This window comes from Medicago sativa, chromosome 6, assembly GCF_051527215.1.
Source record: "Medicago sativa cultivar Bolivia chromosome 6, Bolivia_mono, whole genome shotgun sequence".
Classification (NCBI taxonomy): Eukaryota; Viridiplantae; Streptophyta; class Magnoliopsida; order Fabales; family Fabaceae; genus Medicago; species Medicago sativa.
In genome coordinates this window covers 60,194,345-60,215,618 of record NC_140754.1, presented here as the reverse complement: position 1 = coordinate 60,215,618, position 21,274 = coordinate 60,194,345, and the positions used below count along the sequence as shown (strand labels likewise).

Below are 21,274 nucleotides of genomic sequence, written 5' to 3'. Positions count from 1 at the left end.
TTGAATGGACATAAAATAAACTAACGTAGCAATAAAAATAAAAGCGTGAGAATTTTTGTAGTGACATTGGATCACCACAAAATCTCCTAACCTATTCTAATTTTTTTTGTATTTTTTGATATATAAAGCGGTAAAAGAAATAAAAAGACACACACACACACACACTTTTTCTCATTTATATTTGTACAATTGACCTAATTACATTCTAAATCCATGCAATAAAATGAATTACGAAAAATAAATATGCATATATAAATAATAAAAATGCAGAAAATAAATCTAAACTAATAAAAATGCATGAGAGAATAAATAAAATGCTAAAGAAAATAAAATGCATGAAGGAACTAAAAAAATAAAATGCAGGGGGGTTCAATCATCAAGGTGGGAGGCGCAGAAAGTGGTAAAAAGGGTGATCGGGCTCAATGAGAGGCCCAAGGGCGCATCAGGCCACAAGAATTAATATGGGCCGTTTGATTGATCAGATGGCCCTGATTAAATTCAGAGAGGTTAAACACAGACCACTGGATTGGATCGAAGGGGGCTAGGATGTGAGGGTGCATGGTAAGACATGCACCCGTGCACACTAGATTAATAGGTTATATACATAACCTCACCGTACCCCACTTCCTTCATTTTCTTTCTTTTCTTTCTTCCTTCTCGTCTCTTCTTCTTTCTTTTTTCTTTTTCTTAAACAAAAAAATTACTATTCCCCTTCTTCTTTCTCCCTCACGTTAATTCTTCTTCTTCTCCCTTTCTTCATTTTTTTTATTTTTGCTATACAAAGAAACAAAAAAAAGCTACATATACAAAAAAGAAAATAAAAAAACGAGAAGGGGTATACCCTTTCCTTCTTGATCCGAATCTGTTTCGGATTTGTGTTCTTGTGGGGTTTTGGATCGATCGGTTTGCGACGGTTTGAATGTAGGGCTGGATTGGTTTATGGTTGTCGATTGTGTTGGTTCGGATTGGGCTGTGATTGTGTGGTATGGCTGGTTTCTGGATGTGTGCTAGTGTGAATTACGGCTATGTTTGGTTGTAATGGTACGGATCGACGGTGGCTGGGAATGGGTTATGAGAATGGGTTTTGATACCGATGCTACGGTGGCTGGGTTCTTGTTGAATTTTTGTGTAGGTTGTTGATGTTTTTGTGAGATCTGATGTATTGCAGGTTGTGAAAAAATTGGTGTAGGTTCTGTTGAAAATTGCAGGCTATTTGGGTGTAAATTTTTTTTGTCTTTGTTGATTTCCTCTATTCTCTTTTAAAGCCAAATTGCATTTTAAAAATGGAAATTAGTTTTAATGAAAATTGAAGAGGATTGAATGGTAATGAAAAGCTTGGACGCGTTTGTGATGAATTTGGAAAGAAAGATTGGACCCTTTGCTGTGATTGTGGCGCAGCTTGGAGGAAAAGAAATGGAATGGACCTTGGACAAAATTTTGGACTTACTGAAAAAAGAAAATAAAATAACAAAATAAAAATTAAGATAAGTAAAAGATGGGAATCAAATAAGCTAAAAAAACTATAAAATGAAAGAAATACATAAAAACTAAAAGATGGAAATTAATAAAAACTAAAGATAAAAATAAAAACTAATAATAAAAATAAAAGTGAGAAGAGGGCCCGAATTGGAACAAAAAAATGAGGTATTTTAAAATACCTCTCTGTCGAATTTTTCCTTAAAAAGTCAAAGACTATCCAGGGTCAAACGGCGTATGAATGTGGGACCTTAGGTCAAAAATTGGGGTATGACAATGAAGAAATGGAAATTTGTGATGGAGAGGGTTTGAAGATGATGATGGCCGATGGAGTTAGAGAGAGAAGGGGAGGAAATTATGAAAATGTTTTAGAGAGAGAAGTGAATGGAATTGTGTGGAAAATTTTAGAATTTTCCTCTTAAACATTCTCTTGGTTGGCAAATACCCATTTTGCCCTTGCTTAAAAAAACGTCATAGATAATTTAGAAAATAATAACTGACATAGATAAATGACAGTGTTGTTAAGCGGGATATTACAATGAATAACAAGACTTAACAGAAAACACCCCTTCCTTATCCGCACCCCTTCAATATCATCAAATTATGGTGCTTGATCGGAAGCAGTAAACTAATCACAAGTAAATTTATAAACAAAAACACCAAGTTAGCATCTTTTATTTTCCTGATTTTCCATTTGAAGTTATTATTCATACTTACAAATCTCTTTACCATTCCATCCTTTCCATTTCCACTTAAAATTAGCATCATATTATATATAATAAAAAAACTGAACACATATGCCCTTTTACACATGGAGGAAAAGGGATCACATAGCTTTTCCATTCCATCCCTTTATTTTTATTGTTCATTTTTCTTTAGTATTGTAGTTCCTAAACCCAGGACCGACTCAAAGTATTTTCAAGCCTAAGCCGACTATATATGGCGAACCAAGTCACGAAAAGTAAGCCCAAAGCTCTATGTAAAGGCACCGAACCAAGTCACGAATAGTGATGTTAGCCAAAAGACATCCTCACTGAGTTATTCAAGGTGTTGTCTCAGGTACTTGGAGGCGGCATAACTGAAAGAAAAAAGAACACAGTTAAGTGTCCTTTAAAAACATCAATTACATCTTTCCCTCCTTTGATAGAAGAGAAAAATGCAATTGATGTATTAAAAGGACTGTTAACTGTGTTCTTCTTCTTCAGCTATGTTGCCTTCAAGTACCTAGGAGAACAACCTCGAATCACCCAATGATGATGTCTTTTGGCCAATATTACTTTTCGTGACATAGTTCGTCACCTTCGCATACAACCTGGGATGAAAAAATGTGTTGGAAACAATGTGCCAGGTGTTCGATAATAAAAAGTGGCTTTTGTTATAATGGGAGCAATTTTATCCTCACAATAATACGCACAACAAAAAAAAAATTAAAAAAAATGCTCATGCAAAAATTATTAGCCTATTTTCTACATTTTCATGTGCCTCATAAAGTAATCAAAGTCACAACCGCATAGAACTAATAACCACATATATAAAACAACCTTGTACTAAGATAGTCATGTCTTTCAGCTGTTGTCAAAAATCATATGGAAAAATAACAAGAAATCATTAATTCAAAAAGTTAATTAAACAAAAACCAGAATTTATAACCAAAATTCATATAAAACCAGTAAATTCTTCGTTACAAAAGATAATAAAGAAGCAGAAAACACTACTCTTTGAGGAAGAAAAGAGAAAAGCTAATCCTAACAGGCTAGTGCGCAGACTGAAATCGATAAAAAAAAAGAAGTCAAAGTAGCTAAATGTTCAGAACAAGCATTAATAAAATTCCTAGAAATGATAACAAAAAACAACATATCAGGTTGCTTCTAAATGTAGGAAAAAGCAGAAAATATTACTGTTTAACAAATGTATGGACTTTTGCTGCTTCTAAATTGGTACTAGCAACTCTGTCATAGCTGTATTTAAAGTGAGAATACATGGTTGCCACGATAAAATGCACAATCGATGATAAATTATAAAAAAAAAAAACTAAGAACAATATAACTTTTCAATCTAGAAATAGAACCTGGTAGCGATTCCGGCATGATCCAGCCCTGGCACCCAAAAATTATTGTATCCTGACATTCTTCGCCAATGAATCATTGTATCCTGCAAACAATGTATCACATCGGTGATTACTGTATTGAACAGCAATACTGAACTGTGAAAATGCAGAATATAAGATACCTTGATTGCAGCGATTAGATCATTTCGTATATGAAGAGCACTAGTCTTGTTTGCTGGAGGCAAAACCCAAACTTACATCGCAGTCAGATTCTAAATACAACAAAAAGAAACCGTAACAATCCATATCAGTATAGTTTCTACAACCATTTTATATATCCTTAAGAAGCAGGGAAAAATAAATACGGCTAAAAACTTTTTAAGCAGTGGCGGAGCCATGTTATGACTACGATGTTAACCTATACACGCTTTACCCTAGTGATTAATGTCAATTTTAAACTTGTATGCTGAAGTTATATGTTGGAACATGCTTACTACTAGAGTGAAAAGGAATCCCAACCACTATGCCAACATGAATTTATAGTATATTGGCTATAATATTCTTATTATGAGTGTATAAAAGAAAAATGTTTGAACGCGCACACACAAATAAAAAAATTAAAACGGAAAATTTTAATCACTTCATTTGTCTTAAAATACTTTGATGGTCACAATCATTTGGACACACAATTTGAACACAATTGTATAAAATAGATATAATTTATTCATATTAGCAAAACACATTTTTAATTCTATTCTCTTTATACTTGTGCATTTGTGCGGGTGTACGTGCCTCAATATTGTGCTCATATACGTGTGACCATCTAAAATTTCATCTCAATTAATATCATTTAATCTTTTTTCCTTTTGGGTTTCTTTCTTTTTTGTGTCTCCCAACATTATTTATTTAGAGTTGAATACAAATAAGTAATTCTCATATTTTGGCACCCTCATAAATTTTGGGCTAGCTCCGCCATTGTTTTAAAGATTACATCAAACGCAAGGCCCTATACTATACTCCGCCATTATTTATTTATATTTGGGATGCGTACAGACCCCAACCAAAACCAACACCCTTACTGAGGTAAAAATACACAGCCTGAAACAACCGACTGAAACCCCCCACCACTGCCAAAAACAGACCCTGCATCGCACAAACAAACATTCCCCGCTACCTCGCAATACACTCTCTCGGGTTCCAACACCACTCGTAAAACAAAGCGGCCAACCCTGCCAACCGGCACTAACTCCATTCCACAATAATACTTAAACATTATCAAACAATTCATCCACCTCCTTAGTTCGATTATTAAAAATCCTATCATTCCGCTCTTTCCAAATCACCCAAATTATAAAAAAATGAACAAAATCCTTTAAAATCTTGCAATTTTGAACGGATTTCACGATTTTGTGCAATTTTGATAGGATTTTTCTTGTGATGAAGAAGAAGAAGAAGAAGAAGAAGAGTATGTTGTAAATAGATAAGACTGACTAGAGATGATAGATGATTTGTTTAAAAAAAAAATTATTTGGGGAATCTAGATTTTGAAATTTTTAGAACGAAAATATGAGAGAAAGAAAGGGACATATGCATAGTATCAAAAAGAGATAAGCTGATAAGGAGAGGGAGTAATGTTTTTTCTCTTTAATTTTATGGGTCCCCTTTGACATGTAGAATTGATTGCTATTTTAGTAAGGTGTGTGGTTGTGTAGTATTATGATTATTATGATATGATATGGTCATGATTCTGATTTGGTAGAATCCTTTGATCTTTAATTTTTGTTAATAAATGAAATTGCATGGTCAACATGAAGCATCTTATAAAGAAGTTTAAGTGATCACAACAGTGGGATGGCCTCTATCATGCATCTCAAATATAAGATCCCGAATATCTTAAATGGGAGCTTCTATGAAGAAGTCGGGCAATTGACTTCTTCGGTGCAGTCGTTTAATTCAGCCAATCAGATTTTAACCCTAGACACGTCAGAAAACTGCATCATGTTACAGTGTAGGTGGTCTACAGTATCATAAGTAGAAGTAGATGATCTTAACGGTTATATTTACTTGGTCTCTATATTACTGTGGTATACCATCTACACATGATTTTTCTTCTAGTACCAATTCTCTCTCCTCTTTATTTCCCTTTATTTATTTATTTATTTATTCATATTCTCTCTCTTTCATATTTTTATTAAGTTAACATCTTCATCTTTCTTTCATCACATTCATCATATATTCATCTTTCCTTCATCATCTTCATCAACTTATTCATCATCTTCATAGGAGGAAAAAAAAACCCAGAAAAAAATGAAATTACATAATTTTAAAAAATAAAAAACATTACAATTAATTACATTTTCATAAAAACACTACCAATTTCAACTTCTCATTATTTACATCACAAATCATCATATAAGATTCAATTTCTCAAACCTTAAAAAAAACTAGATGAAATAAATCTAAACCGTCTACATGAAATTAATTAGGTAAGATTAATCTAAATCTGTTTTCTTCTATCACAGATCTTGTACTACCCAATAAAAGAATGAGAAAAGAAAACAGATTATAAACAGTCTATTATGTAAGATTCACATGGCTTCAATTCTTATCATGTGGTTGTCAAAATCTGAAGCAACTTCGGTTTAAGTAAGATTTCTCTTGTGTTTATACGTTGAATTTGAGCCTGGAAGAAGTCGTCATTTCTGTCGCGTCATTTTTCGGAGATCAAGGCTATTTGATTAGCGTTTGACTCACTCTTTATTTTCACGACTGAACATTTAATTTTTATTTAAGAAAAGGGGAAAAAAGTTCAAACACCCCATTTTGAAAAGATTTTAGGTTCGGGGGTTAGTTACATAAAGGGAAGGTGTTAGCACCCTTTATGTCCGTAGTACTCTACGGGAACCTCTTGGTTTCATTTAATTAATGTGCTATAACTTGCTCGTTTTTGAAAAAGAGTAGAATTTGAAATGATAAAAGAAAGGAGACCTAGTTTATCTACATTTAATTGATTTGGAAGGACAAGTCCTTTGCCTACGTACCCGTGAGGGATCAAAATCACGTAGTTTGTGGTAAAAATTGACGTTTGATTGGTTTTTGTATTTTTTATTAGTTTTGAAAAAAAGGTTTTAAAGTCAAAAGCCAAGTGGCAAAATGGAATTGATTTGTATTTTTTAATATTGAAAAGAAAAGACTTGAAGTAAGATTAAATTGATTGAAATTTGATTAAGAAAAGAAAATAAAAAAGACGTCACTTGATTTAGGATCAAGGTTTATTTAAGAAAATATTTTTGTGTGATTTTTGAATATTTGCATGTTTTTGTTGTTTTTGAATAGTAAGATAAAAATTAAACTAACGGAGCAGAAAAGTAAAGCGTAGGTACCTTATGGTGGCGTTGGACCACCACGAGGACCTTTTACCTAATCTAGCAACATAAAGAAAGGCATACACGCACGCACACACACATGCACCTAAGCTATTACAAAAAAACCTATTAATACATTCTAAGGTCTGCGGAGAAATAAATATGCATGATAAATAAATTTACATTAAGCCTAAATGTACATTCTAAAGTGCTATAAAGTAAATGACAAAAAATAACCTAAGAAAATAACCTAAAGTGCATAATGATGAAATGCATGAATGAATTACATTAAAGCCTAATTATACATTCTAAAACTTTGCTATAAAGTAAAAGACATAAGATACTAAAGAACAATGCAAAATAACATAAGAAACCTAGCTAAAATAAAATGTGAAAGAAATAATAAAAATGCGAGATAGACCTAAATATGCATGTAAACATAAATAAAAATGCAGGGAATGGAGGTGCAGTGATTAAAACAGAGGGGTGTAGTAATTAAAAAAATAAAAATGGGCTTAAACAGCAGTTGGGGCACTGGGCTTACGATGTATTGGCTCTAGGCCGTCTGATTGATCTGACGGCCTAAGATCGATCAAAGGTTGAAGTAACAGGGGGCCTTAGATCATAAATCAAAGACTGAGGATTCGAGGGTGCATGGTAACGTGTGGGCGGGAGCACATAGGATCAGAGGCCATATATATAAGTGTGCAGTTCACGTTTTTCATTCATTTTTCAACAGAATTCTTTCTTACTTCTCTCTCTCACGATTCACTTCTCTTCTCTCACTTAATTCTTCTTCGACGGACCCTTTTTCTTGTTTTTTCATTCAATCCCTCCTTCTCTATTCCTATACTCTAAAATTCCAACAAAAAACCTATATCGATCTAGTCCTAAGACACAAAATGAAATAAAAAGAAAACCTACCTTTTCCTCTAATTCTTTTCCTCACTCAAATCCAGCAAAAAATCACGTTATACAGCTTAGATTTAAAAACAAAATTTAAAAGGGAAAAAAGTACTACCTTCCTGTTCTGTTTCCTGGACCGTTTTCGAGTCAATTGGTGTTGAAGCCGGTCCGGTTTTAAGTCGGTTTTGTTGTAGGTTAATGGTGCTGTTCGATGCTTGTTGGTTCTGTGCCTGGAGGTGTTCGCGATTCGAAAGCGGCTTCCTTCTTCGGTTCGGTGTTCGACGGCGACGGCTGTGTGGTTGGCGGTTGTTGGTGTAAATTGGTACTGGTGTTTGAAAATGCTCCTTTTCTTTGCGGTTTGCGTCGATTGGGAGGATTGATAGCCGTTTTGGGTTTTTATGGGTTGGAAAGTGTTGTGTTGGATTGCTGCTAGCTGAGATTCGGTTCTTGACAGTATGATATGTTTTGGTTGTATTTTGATGGAACGGCCGATTGCAATGAAGCTCAGTTTGTGTTATGGTGTGATAATGGGTTTATGTTGCGACATTGTTGGTTTGAGTTTGAGACTCTGTTACTGTGCTACGATTTTTGCAGATTGCTTTGGTGTTGAAAATCGGCCCCCCTGCAGATGAATTGTTCGTTCCTTTTTATAGCCTCAGTGTTGGGACTTTAGGGTCTGTTAAAAAAAGTAGAAAAACCTGTAGCTTGGGGAGGAGAAAAAGCAATGTTGTTGCCGGATTGGGATGAGGAAGCAAAACGTGAATGAACTTGGACAGTTTACATTTTTTGGATTTTTATCAAATAACAAAAATAATAATAAAAATGATATATACATAAATAAAAATGAAATAGATAACTATGCCGACCCTTATCTTAAAAGGTAATTAATAATAAATAAAATAAAAAATGAATAATGACTAACCTAAAAAAAATAAAGTTAACATTTTTATTAATTAAACAAAAATAAAAAAATAAAAGATGGAAATAAAAATAAAAATAGAGAGAATAGGGTCCGACTCGGAATCGAACATGAGGTATTTTAAAATACCTCTCTGCCGAATTTTTTACTGAAAATCGGAGACTTATCAGGGTCAGGTGACACGTGTCGGTGTATGAATGCAGGATCTTTAGGTCAAAAATTGGGGTATGACAGATGCCCCTATTTAAGTTTCTTCGTCCGGAGATTTGAAGATGGAATCTTTGATTCGATCGGAACGAAGAGACTTAAATACATAGTACACCAATTTTGGACCTAAGATGCTACGAATGCTCATGAAATGCTTGTATGAATGCAGGACGACAAAGTTGACTTGATTAAGACGAGAAACAACGACGGGATACCCAAATTCGTTGAAGAATGGGATCCGACTCCGCTAGGGAGAATGTAGTTTCACTGGGGAAAATGATTGTCTACTACCGTATTGACAGTTGTGTGAAAACAAAAACTTTGGGGCGACATCTCTTGAACGATAAAATGGGGACGACACATTTGAAATTGAAATTGATTAATGACATCACTGGAACAGTTAACGCTGGGGATGACACTTTTCGAAATTGAAATTGAAATTGAAATTGATTAGTGACATCACTGGAACAGCCACGCTAGGGATGACACTTTTGAAATTGAAATTGATTAATGACATCACTGGAACAGCCACGCTGGGGATGACACTTTTGAAATTGAAATTGATTAATGACATCACTGGAACAGCTAATGCTGGGGATGACACTTTTGGCATTCCGTCGTCCGACAAAACGGGGAACGACACTTTGAGAAAACAAAAATTGAGTGGCGTCTCATCATCCGACATACCGGGAGATGACACTGTTGACATTCTGTCATCCGATAAAACGGGGAATGACACTCTTGACATTCCGTCATCTGATAAAACGGGGAATGACACTCTTGATATTCCGTAATCCGACAAAACGGGGAATGAAATTCTGATATTCCGTAATCCGATAAAGCGGGGAATGATAACTTTGATATTTCCGTAATCCGACAAAACGGGGAATGATGATTTGATATTTCCGTAATCCGTTAAACCGGGGAATGATTTTGATCTTCCGTAATCCGACAAACCGGGGAATGAAACCCTTGATATTCCGTAATCCGACAAAACGGGGAATGATGATTTGATATTCTTGATATTCCGTATTCCGACAAAACGGGGAATGATGATTTGATATTCCGTAATCCGTTAAACCGGGGAATGAAGCACTTGATATTCCGTATTCCGACAAAATGGGGAATGATGATTTGATATTCCGTAATCCGTTTAAGCCGGGGAATGATTTTGATCTTCCGTAATCCGACAAACCGGGGAAAGACACATTTGACTTTCCGTAATCCGACTTAATGGGGAAAGACGCTTGAGAGAATAGAATTGAGTGACGTCTCGTTATCCGATGTACCGGGAGATGACACATTTAACATTCTGTGATCCGACCAGGCGGGGAATGAAATACTTGAGCAGATAAAGATTGAGCGACATCTCGTTTTCTGACAAAGCAGGGGATGACACTTTTGTGAAAATAAAATGTGACCTCAAACTGTTCATTGGTTGGAACTGATCGTTTGAAACATGGTGAAAGGTAAACTCAAGCGGTCTGTTGTTTAGGACTAGCAGCTTAAAAAAGGTAAACTCAAGCGGTCCGTTGTTTAGGACTGGCAGCTTGAAACCAAGCGAAAAGGTAAACTCAAGCGGTCCGTTGTTTAGGACTGGCAGCTTGAAACAATTGAAGACTGAAACGAAAAGATACGACCAAACACTGGGTGACTGATGCAACCATGTATGAATTGATATTGCATATATGTTGTGTATGAATATGTGAAAGTATTAATGTATGTATGTATGAATGCATGAATGTAAGTCGTATGACTGTATGAACCGTATATGACAGATAACTCGATGAAACGAGACAAGACAGGTAAGATGGAAGGTGGGCTGACATCGCAGTACAAACACTCGACAAACTTCCTTGAAGATGATATTGTCGTGAACAAATCGAGACGTTGACGGTGTAAAACCCGGCACAACGTACCAGCTGATGCTCCTGGGGATAAAGCCCATTGTTGACCCAAAGTCTGGAAGAAGTCGCCATTTGTAAACCGGCGCAGAGTGTACTTCCATCCGCATGCTTCAACAGTCATTTTTTGCATTATTTTTGTTTTCTTTTTCTTCTTTTGAAAATCCCTAACTTTTGCCTGGACCACCCTTTCGGGTTTTCAGTCCACCGAGAGTATATTCCTTTTTTATGCCCCTAAATTTTGCCTGGACAGCCCTTTCGGGTTTTCAGTCCACCGGGACGCTCTCTATTTCCTAAGCCGCCCTTTCGGGTTTTCAACTTAGCGAGCTTTTATTTTTGTATTTCCTTTTTGTTCTTTTTTTTTTTACTGTGAAAGCATCTTGCTCGAAGCAGAGGTCCTCTTCATTGTGCTTAGCCATGTTTCTCTTTCGGAATGTAACCGTTCTCGAGGCGGATGTTGATGTACACTTCAACTACTCACGAGTTCAAAGAGAGTGTGTTTGTTGTTCATACTTTTCAAAAGATGTAAAAAAAAAGTTTTGTATTTTGAAAATTTTTGCTTCAAGTATTGCCATCAAAAATAGAAGAAATTTTGCAAACAGAATAAATGAGAGTTCCAAATAAATAGGCACAGGCTCAAATTTGATGAATTGAGTCCGAGAAGGAGTCTGAGAAGGACGATTAGTTATGGAAAGTGTACCTGCCAGCAGTTCTAATAAATTTGGGAACAATTTTCCGAGAAAGGACGAACAAGAAGTGAGCATGCTGGCCCAAGGGAGACCTCAGCAAAAACATCCGGCTTATCAACACGTGGCTGCTATTACACCCGCTACCAATGCCATTCAACAACCGCTTTATCAGCCTTAACAACCGTATCAGCAGCAACAGCCTCGACAACAGGCTCCAAGGACACGGTTTGATCTGATTCCCATGAAGTATGCTGAGTTGCTCCCATATTTGCTCAAAGGGAATTATGTCCAAACCAGGCCGCCTCCTCCGATGCCTAGAAAATTGCCAGCAGGTTTTAGAGCCGACCTCTCATGTGTCTTCCATCAAGGGGCGCCAGGTCATGATGTTGAGCGCTGTTATGCTTTGAGGAATGCAGTTCAAGATTTAGTCGAAGCCAAAGTCCTGTCCTTCACAGACTTGAATCAAGATGTGCAAAGATAATATGATATCGAACCACGGGACCTCATCCTGAAGAGGTGGTGCGTAATTTTTGTGAAACATGGAGTGGTTTGCCGCATTTAGGGTCGTTGTTTTTTGTCCCTTCAACTATTTCTTTTGTTCAATAACGTGTTGCTTGTTGATTTTCATTTTTCAAAAAGAATCCTTTCTTTCTGCCCAAGACGAAAGTGAACTTGTGTAGGGCTTTTTGCTTTAAGTATTGTTGTCATTAATAAAAAGGTCGTTTTGATCCCCGACTTTGTTTTATTTTGTGCTTTTTCTGGAAAAATGGTAATACAAAAAACCAAAAAAATAAAATAAATTTCATTCTCAAAAGATCTGCATAATCATAACTTTTATTTACTTTTATTTTGAATCGAAACCCAAAATTACTCTGAAACTTGTAAATTCCGTGAGAAAAAAAGTTTGATAGTTTTTTTTTTGTTGCAAGAACCTTTAAAAAAATCATCGTCAATTGGCTTATGGATTAGCAAAAGAAGTGTGTGCTTTCTTCTTGACGTTCAATTCCGATCAGAACAACATAAAAATCGTTGAATTTCATTGTGTATACGGGCGAAGAAGATGAGTATTAAGAAAAAAAAACAAGACAGCATCACATAAAATCGTTGAATTTCATTGTGTATACGGGCGAAGAAGATGAGTATTAAGAAAAAAAAACAAGACAGCATCACATAACACAACTCGAACCTGCGACCACCATCCGACAACAAAGTGAAAACATTACCAACTACACCAGAGATACAATTGTTTATTAGTATGATTTTTATTTTATTTAATATCTATCACTAGTATAACCAAATAATTTTTTTTATATTTATTCTCATAATTACTATTAAAAAATCTCCATTTATATACTAATTAATACCGATTAATGCTTCAACAACCTGGAATTTTGTCGAAAAATCCAAAATATGAAAAAGCTGGGGCAATAAGAATTGAACCGTGGACATTAAAATGTATAGTTGGAAACTTAACCACTGCAACAACTTCTAATCTTCGTTATTTATCGAAATATATTACATTTTAATTTTATAAGAGGATAGAACATATAATTTTTTTTTGTCAAAAAAAAAGAACATATAATTTTTTTAGAAACGCATAATTTTTTTTCCTTTTAAAAAGAGCACATTATTGTTAAATACAATATTTACACAATAATAATAATATACCCATCATATTTTTTTAGAAAATCTACATATTATATTAATATTATTTCACTCAATTTCACTTTCCTTTTGCAAAAATAAGATTACGTGCATATAAGCATATAAAGTCTACAACGGGTGCAGTGGAAATATTTAACGGTGTTTTGCATATAAATTAAAAATATATATAATTTAAAAAAATATATATATAATCAGGCTTAACCAACGCAACATCAAATACATTCACGAAATATTAGCATTATAATTCTACTTAACATTGCTTGAAATCGCAAAAAAAAAAAAAAGTTATTTTTGTCAAAAAAATATTAATGTATTTTTTTTAGGGAAAAAAATATTAATGTGTTGTTTCTATTAAATTTTTATTTTGTTTTTTATGAAAAATACCATTAAATATTTGCACCGCATTCATTATAGATTTTGTATGTTTATATTTGCATAAACAAATTCTTCTCTACTGATATGATAAAATTTCAAAATATCAACATTAATCTATTATTTTTAGATGTAAACAAATTATTTTTTTATTTTAGATGTAAATTAGTGAGACTAAGAGATTTACCAATGACATATTAGAGAAAATGATGAGATTAAGTCAAAATTCCTCTACCGTTAATTACATATTTTTTAATATATATACATATACTTGCAAAAAAAAAAAATAGTGTCTTAGCATAAGGGCAATCTTACTTAATGAGATTAATTTACTTGCTAAGACTCTATTTACTTAATGAAACATCCGTGTGTGTGTGTGTGTATATATATATATATATATATATATATATACTTGCAAAATTAATTTGGAGAGTATGAGATTGACATTTTTTAGGCATTAATGATGATTGACTAAGACTTTGATGATATTTTATTTCATAAAGATTGATTTCAAATTTTGGTTAAGAAAAAACAACCGTAATTTGAAATCAATCTTTATGAAATAAAATATCATCAAAGTCTTAGTCAATCATCATTAATGCCTAAAAAATGTCAATCTCATACTCTCCAAATTAACTTGTCATTATTTAATATAAAACTTTTTGTTTCAAGAAAAAGACTTCCTTTTAAAAATTTAGATGTGTATAAAATATAATTTTTTTATATCACTATAAAAACATTATTTTTTCATATTGAAGTAAAATGTAAAAAACTTATGCATTAAAGTAGTAAATTTCTGTGTGATGTTTTTGATATTTTTTTTCCTTTTCTTAAACGTAAGATGTTTTTGATATCGTTATTAACGCAAATTTCCGTAAGCTAATTAGCCATTTCGATATTGTTTTTAAAGAAAATTTTCGATACCCGTATTTACATCCCAAAAAATAGTTTCTATGTTTAGTTTTTAAACTTGTGCTCCAAGGGCACAAGTTAACATTTTCCTAAAAAAAATACTTATGCAGTTAGCTCAATCCTTTCCAGTTTCCATATTCCGTTCTTGGTAAAGCAAAGTCTTATGTTTCATCTAGTCAGCAGTGCTTTTTCTTATCAATTCAATTCAGTCATAAGTGCTCTTTAATAAGAACATGCATGCATGCTTAGAAGATGACAAATAAAATATATTTAATAAGAACACTTATTAATGTTGATATTTTGTTGCATCGACTTTCTAATATCAATACATAAAAATTTTCTTCTTTAAAAAAATAAATAAATTTCTTCTGCAGATATTTTTCAGTCATGCGGTTCTACCTATGACTTAGTGACTCAGTACCCTTACCAACTATCCCTTCAGAAACCTAGTCAACTGAAAAACTATCATCTACCGTTAAATATTTTTTATTTGATAAATTACTAAATTTTAAATAAAAATTTGTGGAACATATCGTTATTTTTCTACTCATTTTTTAAAAGAATTGTTTAGATCTCTACTTTTTTTTTGACAAACTTTAATCTCTTTACTTTAAACTATTGCAAATAATTGACTCATACAAATCCATATTGAATTGCCCCTTCATTTCTGATGGTAATCTTATACGTAACCACGAGTTTATAAAATTTTACAATAATCATGAGTTTATAAAATTTTACAATATCGACTTTAAAACTTATTGGAATAAGAACGAGTTTATAAAACTAATTTGAATATGAAATATCAATAGAAACACTGCATTAATGTTGATATTTTTAAAATAGTCATTAGTTTCCAACATTTGATATCAACTTTCTCATAGCGGTATATATAAAAATTTACTTTTGAGATTAAGAACATAAAATCTTCAAGGATTGTAGTGCAAACACTTAACAATATTTTATATATAAAATATAAATATCTAATAGAAACATTAAATTAATTTTAATATTTTGGTAATAGTCATGCGTTTTCCAAATTTTACAAGAGTCTTTGGAATTTCTCCCAAATTAAAAAAAAAAAGTCTTTGAAATATCCCTAAAAAAATGTCTTTGGAAATGTAAAACTCTAAATCAGTAGATATTAGTTTTATTAATATTAGCTATTTTAATTTTATTTTTAATAATTGTTTCTTGAAAGAAATTTTAATAAAATTATAATTAGGTATCTACTACAATTTTAATAAGATAAATGTCAACATAATATAATCAATCTGATCGTTGAATATGACCTTATTCGAATAAGAACGAAGCATAAACTGGAATTTTGGAAATCAGAATATTCAATGTAAGTCGATCCGACGAACCATCCCATTACAAACATAGTCAACATGGAAGGACATTGCTCCGACGATCAAAACGGACCCAACCGACTAACGCTATCAGATATAATCAATCAGACCGTTGAATATGACCTTATTTGAATAAGAACGAAGCAAGAACTAGAATTTTGGAAATCGGAATCTTCAATGTAAGTCGATCTGACGAACTATCACATTAGAAACCTAGTCAACACGAAAGGACATTATTGCGATGATCAAATCGAACCCAGTCGACCAACGGAATCAAATTTAATCAATCGGACCGTTGAATATGACCTTATTGGAATAAGAACGAAGCAGGAATTGGAATTTCGGAAATCAGAATCTTCGGTGTAAGTCGATCTGACAAACTATCACATTTCAAACCTAGTCAACATGGAAGAACATTGCTCCAACGATCAAAACGGACCAAACCGACCTAACGATATCAAATATAATCAATCAGACCGTTGAATAGGACCTTATTAGAATAAGAACGAAGTAGAAACTAGAATTTATCAGATCAAAATTTGATTGGTAAGTCGATCTGACAAATTATCCCTTCAGAAACCTAGTCAACTGGGAAGTACGCTTGTCCGACGACTGAAAAGAGTCTAGGTGACAAACGAAAACAAATATAGACAATCAGACCGTTGAGTATGACCTTAATAGAGTAAGAAAGAAGTAGGAACTGGAATTTTTCAAATCGGAATCTGATTGGTAAGTCGATCTGACAAACTATCCCTTCAGAAACCTAGTCATCTTGGAAGTACGCTTGTCCGACGACTGAAAAGAGTATAGGTCACAAACGAAAACAAATATAATCAATCAGACCGTTGAATATGGCCTTAATAGAGTAAGAAGGAAGTAGGATATGGAATTTTTCAAATTGGAATCTGATTGGTAAGTCGATCTGACAAACTATCCTTTCAGAAACCTAGTCAACTGAGAAGTACGCTTGTCCGACGACTGAAAAGAGTCTAGGTCACAAACGGAAACAAATATAATCAATCAGACCGTTGAATATGGCCTTAATAGAGTAAGAAGGAAGTAGGAACTGGAATTTTTGAGATCGGAATCTGATTGGTAAGTCGATCTGACAAACTATCCCTTCAGAAACCTATTCAACTTGGAAGTACGCTTGTCCGACGTCTGAAAAGAGTCTAGGTCACAAACGAAAACAAATATAATCAATCAGACCATTGAATATGACCTTAATAAATTAAGAAAGAAATAGGAACTGGAATTTTTTAGATCGGAATCTGATTGGTAATTCAATCTGACAAACTATCCCTTCAGAAACCTAGTAAACTGGGAAGTACGCTTGTCCGACGACTGAAAAGAGTCTAGGTCACCAACGGAAACAAATATAATCAATCAGACCGTTGAATATGACCTTAAGAGTCTATTGTATCTAACGGTGCATCACCAACATCCATTTTTTTTTTACCATTTATTCATCTTCTTTCGTCCTCATCTTCATCATTTTCTTCAAAATTTCATCAAACACACCAGAAAATAAAAAACAAAAAACCCATAAAAACATTTTTTTTTCCTTTATTAGTTTCTATATTTTCTAAAAAAAATGATACATTATTTGTTTTAGGGGGGAAGGTGATATGTGTATTATTATTATTATTATCATTGTGTAAAATATTACATTTAAAAATAATGTGCTCTTTTTGAAGGAAAAAAATGATGTGTACTATGCCATTAATAAATGAATATGTAATATACTTATTTATATATTTCACTTCATTAGACAAACAAGTACTTGGTGTGTTGGTTATTTTTCTAGTTATTTGTTTTTATGTACATGTAAACGGTTCGAAACCTTGATCTTTCAATTTTTTCAAATTATGTTTTTTTTCCACTCCAAGGGAATTGCGCTTTTATTGCAGAATTAACTAGTATTAATGGGCGCATTTATTAGCATTTTTTCTTAAAGTTAAACAAAAATAAAAACATCAGGAAACAACATTTTTTCATAAAGTTAAACAAAAATAAAAACATCAGACTCGCGACCTAAAACCATTTCATAATTCACTAAACCAATGCGACGCGACAATCAGTTATTAATTTTTCCGCTCTTTCCCATTTATTATAAAAGAATAGTAACATATTTTTTTTTTTTAAGGAAAAAAATAATAACGTTGGGTGTTTCATAAAAATAGTGTTAAATGTAAGATATTTTATATTCATTTAAAAATGTTGGGTGTTTCTTATTTATCTACCATTTTTTTAGTTCAATAATCTGTGACATTTTATAAGTGTAATTTTCTTTAAAAAATGTCGAGTCACCCGATTTAGTCCAATTTAACACAAATATTTTTTTTTATAGAGACCGAGTTATATAACCGAGTCATCCGATTTAATAAGAAAACATTTAATAAGAACACTTATTAATGTCAATATTTTGAAAAAGTCATAAGTTTTCAAAATTAGAAACCTAATCAACACGGAAGGACATTGCTCCGACGATCAAAACGGACCCAACCTACTGACGCTATCATATATAATCAATCAGACCATTGAATATGACCTTAATAGAGTAAGAAGGAAGTAGGAACTGGAATTTTTCAGATTGGAATCTGACTGGTAAGTCGATCTGACAATCTATCTCTTCAGAAACTTAGTCAATTGAGAAGTACGCTAGTCCGACGACATAAAAGGGTCTAGGTCACAAACGGAAACAAATATAATTAACCTGACCGTTTAATTAGATTAACTTTTTTCTATAAAGATATAGGAGTACAAAATTTACTTGTTAATATTTTTATTATTTTTATTTTTTAAAATCAATATTTTATTTCAAATAAATATTTCAACAAACTATTGATCTTGTAAACAAAATATTTTATTTAATCTTTTTATTGAATTCCTAATATTTTATGTAGAGTAAATATCTCAACAAACTATATATAATACTTTCAATCCTATCTATTAAATATTTCACTCCATTTGTTAAATAATTTTTGGTTTAATGAAGTAACGGCTACTTCAATTTTAGCATTATTTGTTTCAATAAATTTAGTTTTATATTTGTTTTCGAATTTACAAATTTTCAATAAGTAGTAGTATAAATACAATATATTTCACTTGATTACTAAAATAAGTAATTGATATGGTGGTTAGTTTTTCAAGGATTTGCTTTTATGTACACAGTTCGATATCTATCTTGATCCTTCAATTTTTTAAATTCTGATTTTTTTTCTTCTATAAAAATCAAAAGTCAAAGCTGTTCCAAAGTAATTGCGCATTTATTTCGGTATTTACTATTATTAATAGGCGCATAACAAATCTAATAAATGCATAATTATGTCCATAATGAAAGAATCCCACACGTTAACTTTTTTATCATGATTTTTTCTTAGCTTTCTTTCAAAAATTTCAAAAAAAAATTGCTACCGTATTAATTGGAAAGGAATTGGAAAACATGGCAATTGCAAAACAAAAATATAGAGAGCAGGGATCGAACTCACGACGACAAACCTTTTTAAAATTCGCTAAACTACTGCAACGCATACAATTAATTCGAACTATTTTTTCGCTCTTTTCTATTTGTAATAAAAAGTCCGATTAAAAAAAAGAAGAAGTCGTCTTCAACCTCCAACCGGGTCGTTTAAACCCGAATCAGACCATTGGCACCCGAAATTGAACCCGATGATTTATACTTATTTTGAACGTCGAAAATGATGATTATAATTCATTTTCAATATTCTTCTAATTCTCCTCTTCCTTCCTATCTATTTAAATCACAAAATCAGGTGTTTGAAAAAAATGTTGTGTGTTGTTCAAACAACCCTTAAACCATCGCCGGATTACTGCTGCCATCGTCGCGTTCATCCTATCTTTGTGCCTATGTTGTTGAATTTTACGACATAGATTTGGAAACTTTTTTTTTTTGAGCAAAGATCTGGAAACTTTAATAACACAAATTAGGACATTTTAATTTTTGAAGGTGTATTTGAGTAGCTATTTTGTTTTTTGTTCAATAAAGAAGATGATGAAGGTATGTAGATGGAGATGATGTTCATAATCTTCCTGGGTTTTTTTATTTTTAATAATGAAATATTTTTTATAAAAAGGATTATTATAAAAAGGTTTATTTAAATAATTTTTGAAATAGAAGGAAGAAAAATTCAAAAAGGAGAAAGGAAATAATATAGTGTGAAAGACACACAATAACACCAGTGAGGTGATTAATCTGATGGTTCAAAAAACCTAGTCTACAATGGAACATATTGAGCAGGTACACACTATATTCCAAGCAACAATCAACACGTATGACATGTGGCACATTATTATTGGATGTAGGGTAACTTCACCGAAGAAGTCGTTTGCCCGACTTCTTCATAGAATTTTCCATCTTAAATTCACCCCAGTTTGGAAAGTCCATCAATAAGTGAATTGTATGTTGTAGTGTCTGGATTCATACATTATGAATGCATTTCTTGAAAGAGAATCACAACTTCATCCACCTATTAATTCTTACATAATCCGCTAATTATCATGACACTGTAGCTATGAACAATAGGAGTCACTCTCATTTGAGCCATATTTTTGCATACAAATGTGGCCTTATTCACTTCTTTGACCTAACAACTACTAACTATTTTTAACTAATTTATGTTTACAACTAACTTGAATTAAAATACAACACTAACACTCACATTTGAACCAAGGGCAGACAACAAGAACAATGGCGAGAGTCATGCTAACCATGACACCAATAACAACTAGCTTTATCTTCATACTTTCAAACAACATCTAGAATCAAGGGATCCCTATGTTGTCTACAAATACGCTCAAATGTCTCCGCTCCTTTCAGAACCCTCTCATTATTTACCTCGACAACGTCTCTTACTTGTGAAGCCTCTTGAGCACACAATTAAACGACCAATCATATTTTGTTCACCAGTTATGCAAACACAAAGCCATCAAACTATCTACTTATTATAAAAACATATATGTATCAAATGTCTCAAAATAAAATATTTGAAGATAAATACCAAATCATAAAGATTATTACAGAAGATTTTTGTAATAATCTTTATTCTTTGCAATTTATCTTCAAACATTTTATTTTGAGAAATTTGATACATATATGATTTTATAATCAGTTCATGGTTGAATGATTTTATGTTCACATAATTAGTATGCAAAAGCAGAATGGTCGGTGAATTAAGGAGACTTCACGAGTAATAGAGGTTATCGAAGGAAATAGTGAAAAGGTTATGAAAATAGTGGATACATTTGAGAGTAGACAACAAAGAGATCCCTCGCTTACATATGTTATTTGACAGTAAGAATATAAAGTTAGTCATTACTGGTGCCAAGGTTAACATAGCATGACTATTCCTATACTTCTTGCAATCTTCCCTTAGTTTAAACGTGGGTGTTAGCGTTGTTTTTAACTCAAGTTTGTTGTAAAAATAAATTAGCTAAAAAAAA

General features: G+C 32.7%; 1 pseudogene; it reads right to left on the bottom strand.

Moving 5' to 3' along the window:
- Window positions 1–21,274, bottom strand: part of LOC146916021 (uncharacterized) — an 86,138-nt pseudogene that overhangs the window by 45,601 nt on the left and 19,263 nt on the right.